The sequence below is a fragment of the Suncus etruscus genome, chromosome 7, assembly GCF_024139225.1.
Source record: "Suncus etruscus isolate mSunEtr1 chromosome 7, mSunEtr1.pri.cur, whole genome shotgun sequence".
Classification (NCBI taxonomy): domain Eukaryota; kingdom Metazoa; phylum Chordata; class Mammalia; order Eulipotyphla; family Soricidae; genus Suncus; species Suncus etruscus.
Genome location: NC_064854.1, coordinates 47073651 through 47081221, shown reverse-complemented (window position 1 = coordinate 47081221; position 7571 = coordinate 47073651). Strand labels below are relative to the sequence as shown.

General features: G+C 43.3%; 1 non-coding gene across 1 annotated transcript; it reads right to left on the bottom strand.

The window, feature by feature from the left end:
* Nucleotides 1-5555: 5555 nt before the first annotated feature.
* Nucleotides 5556-5624, bottom strand: LOC126014884 (small nucleolar RNA SNORD2). Its single transcript, XR_007497843.1, has one exon. It is a non-coding gene; the product is annotated as a small nucleolar RNA SNORD2 (small nucleolar RNA).
* Between the last annotated feature and the right edge of the window lie 1947 nt (nt 5625-7571).

The following is a 7571-nucleotide window of genomic DNA, read 5'->3' as shown; positions in this document are numbered from 1 at the left end:
TAAATGGGGGTTCCTTTTCATCATGCCTCAACCAATAATTGTAAAGAAAAATATTATTTTGAAAGGAAGAGGCAAGATGAAAAGAGCAATCCATCTTCCAGGACAAAAGCTGGTCTAAAAATCACATCTCGTGCACTGGTGAAGATTGCTGTTCACTGTATGACTATAACTCTATATGATCAACTTTATCTGTTGTATTATAACAACCTTGTAACCGCTGTGTTTAAATTTTAAAAAAACGAATAAAAACTAATAATGATGGCATAGTTAAGCAGAGATTAAAACAGTTTGCTATCATTGAACTGATAGTGGTACTTTGTTGACCTACTCATGTAAATAAAGTGTTATTGGAATCCAAAATATTAAAATCACATCTCACAAAATCTAGGTAGAGAATTTATGAAAACATGTTTTCCTTGCACCAGCTGACCTGGATTTGATCCACAGTATCTCATATGATCCCCTAAGCACAACCACTAGTGATCTTTGAATGCAGAACCAGAAATAAGCCTTAAGCATAGTCAAATATGACCTCCGCCAAAAAAGAATTAACAGAATTTATTAAAGCATTCTCCGAGTGCCCAACTGCAGTTTTCAAAAAGACAGCATGAATGATGTAGATCTTAATGTATGACTTAACTCAATAGTGCATTCCAACAAAAATCATAGTTCCAGCCCTCTTCCACTGCCTTTTAGGGAAGTGATTCTTTCTGTTAAGCAGGGGCTTGGACTAGCAGAAGGACTCCTGACTGAAAAACAGCTGTAAAATGTAGGGTAACTAACAGCCTAAGTCTGGCTTCACCCATTGAAATGAGGGTAAGGTAAGTCAGACCTGATTGAATTCAGAGAAATTGGCTATCAATGGTGAAAGAAGAGGAGGTAACGGTAGGAAATGGAGCTAAAATGGGGCTTTAAAGGCTCAGAACAGAGGAAGAAGCTGTTTCAGTGCCTTCACATTTAGATTCCAGTTTCAGTACAGGATATCTTTTTTGTTTGTTTTTTTGTCTTGTTTTGGGACCACATCCAGCAGCACTCATGGGTTACTCCTGACTCTGTGCTCATAAATTGTTCCTGCCAGGCATCCCACTATATGGGATGCCAGGGATTAAACCTGGATCTGCCATGTGCAAGGCAAATGCTCTAGCTGCTGTATTATCACTCTGGTCCCCATACAGGATAGCTTTACAGAAAACATTTTCCACTTAAAAGTGATTTCAGGAAATCTTTAAGGAATCTGAAGCTGGTAACCCTTCCCCTGAAGAAAAAAGAAGAAAAAAAAGAAAAGATTTTCACTAAAACCAAGATTCAGTCGATTTACCACAACTGGCACATAGGCATGATCTGGCATGAGAAAAGAGTCAAAAATGGCCAAATAATGAGCCACTCCACTCCATTTCTTTTTACTGGCTTTCCACTTGAAGGAAGATAGGTCTATGAGGAGGAAGTCACATTTTGGTCCAAAATAAAGTGAAAATTGTCACCATAAAACCTATAAAAATCTGTGCAGGGTTATTTGATAGGAGAGAATCCACCAGTTGATATCTGTCCTAATTTCCTCATTTAGTATCTGCACAAGTGCTATGTTTCTGCTGAGTTTGGGCTTTTGTGGGAAACACCTGCTGATTAACAGGGCAGCAAATTCTGTACAAGCTATCACTGTCTTGGCCTAACAGGAGACACCAATTATAGGTAGGCAGCATTGCCAAAAAGGCTTTGTGTGGATTCCTAAAAGTAAAGTTAGGAAGACAAGAGGATGTACATTAAGGCAATATCATAAACTGTTAAGTTGAACATTTTATCTATGCTAACACAGTGTATGAATGTGTGTGTGGGGGGGGGTGTATTTGTACATATACCCTCACAAGCCCAGATCTGTTTAATCTAGAGATTCCCAAATGTACTGGCCCAGAACCCCCTTTACAGGCTCAGAGGAAAGGAGAGAGCAATATAATACATTTTAGAAAACACTGGTCTAGCCTCATTTCTTTGTCTTCATGAAAAGGAAGTTTGTGGATGCCATGGATAGTTAAATAGGTATAGTAATCTTCAAATATTATTCACAGTTTTATTTTGGCTCTTTCCATTCTGAAAGAAATAAGCTCAGAAACATTAAATAGTTGAAATTTCTTACATATTTTCAGCTTGGTTTTCTTACTCTATTCCAGTTTTTAGAGTAAGAAATTTGGTATTCTTTTCATGATCTCCTTTTCCTGGCCTCTTAGCTGAAATAGTCCGAGTTCCCATGGAAAAATTCCAGATGTCTGCCTCAGTTTGTGTAGGAAAAGTCTCATGGAAACAATCAGTAATAATCTCCATCACACACTTACTCTACACTCATCACTTGGAATCCTGATTTGCTCTGTACTCTCCATTTGCCGTCACTCACTCCCTACTTTCCTACTGCACAAAGGGCCCATTTGGAGGGTACCTAACAAAGAAAAAAGGCTCCCTAAATCTGTGCTGAGCAGATGTCCTCTGATGTTTCTCATGTCACTCTGACCCATATAGTCAATAAGTTATTGCTTTATTCATTTGCCTAAATGTCTTGCCATTTTTGTAAACTGTTTTACAAGACCACCACTTAAGCCCCTCTTGACCTAAGTCCAAATAACCCCCTTCATTTGCTTTAGCTTTAACATCTTGAAGCAAGGAAAATTCCACTAAGCCTTTCCCTGCAGATCAGCTTTTACTTCAGACATCTTATAACCAGGAAATCAGAGTTAGTTTCCTTTTAAAGTGAAGGCATCCAGACAGTTGAATGTTCATTTGGTGGAAATAAAAACTGATCAGACATATATGCCAAATCTAAAGTCAACGACAACAGAATCAATACCCAATCTACAACAAGCTTTACAAGGGGGGAACAGTTGCACGAGCATTAAGGGAGTAAAGGAGGGAGATGTGGGATGCATGCTGGGAACAGGGGTGGAGGGAGGACAACACTGGTGGTGGAAATGCCCCTCACTTATTGTCACTATGTGCCTCAAATATTACTGTGAGAGAATTGTAATTCACTTCGACCATAATAAAATTTAAAAATGTTGAGGCATTGATTTCAGGCGGAGATGCTTTTCTATCTACATTAGAATAAAATTGGCTGGATCATATCATGTTAATGAAAATACAAAATACACCTTCCACCAATTGGAGAGAATTCTGAGCATTCAGGCTTTCCTTGTGTGCCCAGGTTTCTCACCTGTATCCTTTGTTTTTTGGATTCCTGAGTTCCCACCAGAAGACTCAGCACATCTCTGTGAGCTACGCTTGCCATGTTGATTCTAGTTCAAGAAAGAAAAATCCTGCCCTAAAGTTATCAGAAAAGCCTAAGCAAGTCACTACATCAACTCTAGCAGATAATTTCAACTCCTTTGTTTCTAGTGAAAATGGCAGCTTTTTCGGGCAGGCCATGAGGAATAAGGTAGGTGTCTACAGTGGTCTGAAAATATCCTAGGGAGAGAGCATTAGTAACATTTAATAAATGCCTTGGTCACCCTCCAGCATAATTTAAGCACCTCCACTTCTTTTTTTTTTTTTTTTTTTTTTTTTTTGTGGTTTTTGGGTCACACCTGGCAGTGCTCAGGGGTTTTTCCTGGCTCCAGACTCAGAAATTGCTCCTGGCAGGCAGAGGGACCATATGGGGCACCGGGATTCGAACCGATGACCTCTTGCATGAAAGGCAAACGCCTTACCTCCATGCTATCTCTCAGGCCCAGCACCTCCACTTCTAATGTTTAACTTTCATCCACACAACCTGTAGAGCCAGACTATCATTAGTGGGTTTTTATTGATGAAGAAATGGAAGAAGGTAAATATCCACTGTGGAGTCTCCTGGACTCTGCTCTTTTTATCTCTAGCATTCTTTATTTTTAGCTCCTGCATCACCCTCAAGCCTTGGTTGTAATGTTGGTATACACTGGTTTGTTTATAAATGCCTGTAAACACATGATTAAAAAGTGATGTTAGCTCATACCACATGGGTTGAAGAGCTTACCACCTGCCTTTCAAAAACATTTTGTGTTAATCTGGAGATACAGTACAGAAGGTAAGGACAGACCCAGGTCCTATCCCCAAACACCACATCTGGTCCCCCAAACGTCTCCAATAGTGATCCCTAAACACTGAGTCAGGAGTGAGCCCTGAGCACCTGCTGTATGTGGCTTAAAAACAAAATCCTCCAGGGCACTGTATGGATTAGAAACTGCTACCCCAAACATCCTGGAGTGTGTGAGGTGTTCAGGAATCTGTACCCCCATCTGCCTGTCTCCTCACTCCTATCTTGCACAACATCAACTCAACTGCTAGGGACCTGGCACCTAGATGGGCCTGGGGATCCATCCAGTCAATAGCCTTCCTAGCTTCTGCTCTGGCCCTGGTGCCCAAAAGGGGAAGAGCTCGTGGGCAGTTTCATGGCCAAAACCTCAACATTGAGACCCTTGGTTTCGCAGGAGACCTCCACATTCATAAAACGTGGGATTTATTTTCACCTCTTCCCTTCATTAGACAAAACCAACGCAACTTGAGCTCTGGGTTTTCAAGACCACCGGGGACTGGCCACAAGAGAGACAGATAGATGTGCGGGGCCGGCTGCGGCCTAGCGTGTGCGGGACAAGTGGTGCAGCACCAGCAGCGGGATCTCCTCAGCCCTCGCCTGCCGCTCCTCACGCCGAACGCAGGGCCGCCTCCATGCCGTCAGTCTCTGGATCAGCTTCTGCAGGCGCCACAGTCCCCGCAGGCCGTACTGCTGGCTGGAGCCGGAAGTCTTACTACTCCTCCGGGGCTCCCCGGTAGCGCCTAGCCGGAAGCGCCGGAAGCTCCGCCACCAGCACCAGCAGCCGGAGCGGAAGCCGCTGTTGCTGCCCTGATTGCTGCCCCGCGTCCACAGCTGCATCTTCTCCCGCATCTTCCGCTGCAGGCTGAAGCGCTGCCTTGGGCCGCTGGGCCACGAGTCCGCCATGCGGCCCAGCCACTCCTCCTCACTCAGCCAGCGCCCAGACCGGTTCAAGAGTGGCTGCGCCAGGCTACTGGGCCGCCTCCGCCACCAATGGCGCCTTTTCACGTCTTCCTTCGAAGGCACAGGTAGGCCGCAAGTAGGTTGCCAAGGAAACCCGGACCGTGGCCCCACGCACTGCCACAATGCCTAGAGCCGTCATCGCCTCCGCGAGGCCCCTTGATCCCTAGCAACGCAGGAATCCACAGAATTCAGAAGCCACGAAGATTTCCAGCCACAAAGAAATCAGCCCCCTTTGCTCCACTGGTTCGTTTTCAGTCAAGGCCTCCAACAGGCACAAAGGGATTGAAGGGGGTGTCAAGATCCAACTTCTTACATAGGATTGATTCAGCATTTCTACAGAAGTCTTCTGGAGAAGACTTCACTGGGTGAATGAAGTCTTGGAGTTCTGTCCCAGGCTTGGATTGCTGTAAGCGCTTGGAATATTTTACAGAATTGCTCCCAAGGGTGCTGTGTTTTTATGCCAAGGGAAATCAAGAGTTGCAAGAAAAGAAAAGAAAGAAAAAAAAACTCAAAATTCTTGCCCAGATCATACCCAATGGCCTCTTGCAGAATTTTTTTTGGTATGGTCTTCAGTTCAGATCAGTCCCAAAAGATGATTGCCATCACTTCAGAATAATTTTTTAATAATGTTTTAGTTGGGGCCAGAGAGATAAGATGAGTAGGGAGCTTGCTTTGTTTGTGGCCGACCCAAGTTCCATCCCCAGCACCCCACATGGTTTCCTGAGCACTGCCAGGTGGAATCCCTGAGTGCAGAACAAGGAGCAAGCCCAGAGCACTGCAGGTTGTGCCCTCCCCCCAAAAAAGGAGGATCTGAAGCTATTATGCATCTGTTGTCAGAAACCTGCATTGTTTCCATATTCTGGATATTGTAAATAACACTGCAAGTACATAGACATGCAGAGGACATTTTGTATTCTGTTTTTGTTTTCCTAGAGTGTGTCCCTAGGAGTGGTATTGTTGGATCATATGGGATCTCAATTTCCAGTTTTTTGAGGAACCTCCATATTGTTTTTCAAAAAGGCTGGACTTGACAGCATTCCCACCAGCAGTGAATGAGAGTTTCTTTCTCCTTACATCCAGTCTCTGCTCAATGAGGAAGGTTCTGCTCACCTGGGGCAATGTGTTTTCCCCGTGCCTCTGCTCTACTCTTCTTGCAGGGTCCACTCACTTGGGCAACGTGCATTCTGGGTGCTGCCATGGGAGGGGGAACAGGACCTGATCTTCAGTTCAAGAATCTGCTCACTTGGGAGCAACATATCTCTGTATATATGTATTTTTATATATTAGAGTGTGCATGCAGTAAAAAGGGATTTGTTTGTGATTTTATTTGTGAACAAAATTTCACAACACACATGACATGAAATAGCATTCCCATTGTATTTTGTTGTTTTTTTTTTGTTTTTGGGTTTTTGAGGGGGGGGATTTTTTTTAATTGTGCTGAGGAACAAAAACCTAGAGAGGTAAGATTATTTATCTCAGACAATATAGTAAATTAAATATGAACAACTGTGGGAGGCTTGGAAGTTAGTACAGCAGGTAGGGCATGTGCATTCCATATGAGCCCCTGGTTCCACTAGGATTTATCAGAGCCAGGAGTAAGCTCTAAGTAAAGTCAGGTATGGTTCAAACAAATGAAATAAGTTAAAAATAAATAAGCAAATAGTTGTGTACAGCTGTTGAACTGTCAGCTATCCTACGAGTAGAGTGTTGCTTCTCTAAATGTATCTAATTATCTTAGTATATCTATATCCACAGTAGTTAAGGGTCAGCTTATAATTTTTATATTATTTCTACAGACATAGGACAGGGATGTGAATGAAAGTGTGGAAGCAGGGCAGCACCTAGTTCCTATTCCTAGTATATTTTCAACAGACCATCCATCATGCCTTTTGTTTCCCTTCACCAATCAGCACACTGTTTATTCTTTGGCTTCCTCACCTTGGAGTGGCTGCTCAAAGCCAATACCCATGCCCTTTAAGAACATTCTCTTTAAGAACTACTTGGTGTTACTTTTGCTACTCCTGGATATCTCTACCTCTTATGCCATCTATCTGTGCTTCCTACCTCCTGTACGGAGGAGTCCAGCACAAGGTAAGGCCTAATTGACAAATTCTTCTGCTGAAGAAACAAACCTCTGCAAAGTTGATTATGCACTGAGAGTGAACAGAAGTGTCACCAAAAATACTAGCTCAGGTATCAGTGATCATGCAGGTCCCTGCATATGTAAAATTAAAAGGAACAGTGGGACAATTTGTTGCTGCAGTGTGAATGTGATGCTACAGCTAATTTACAACCTATGATGAGGCCCTTTGTGCCAGGAGGAAGATGCAGGAAGTTGCTGGCATGGTCAGGGCATTGAAAGGGAAAGAGAGGACACCTGGAAAACCATTCTGCATACCCTGAAAATCCTTTCCAGCCCTCATGTTCCAGGATTACAGAATGTTCTGCCAAGAGATAGATTCAGCTGCAATTCAAGGCTGGCTGCTGAGGATATGTGCAAAGTCCCCAGGCACCATAAGAGAGCCATTCTCCTACACAAAACAGTGTTCATGCTTCCTGG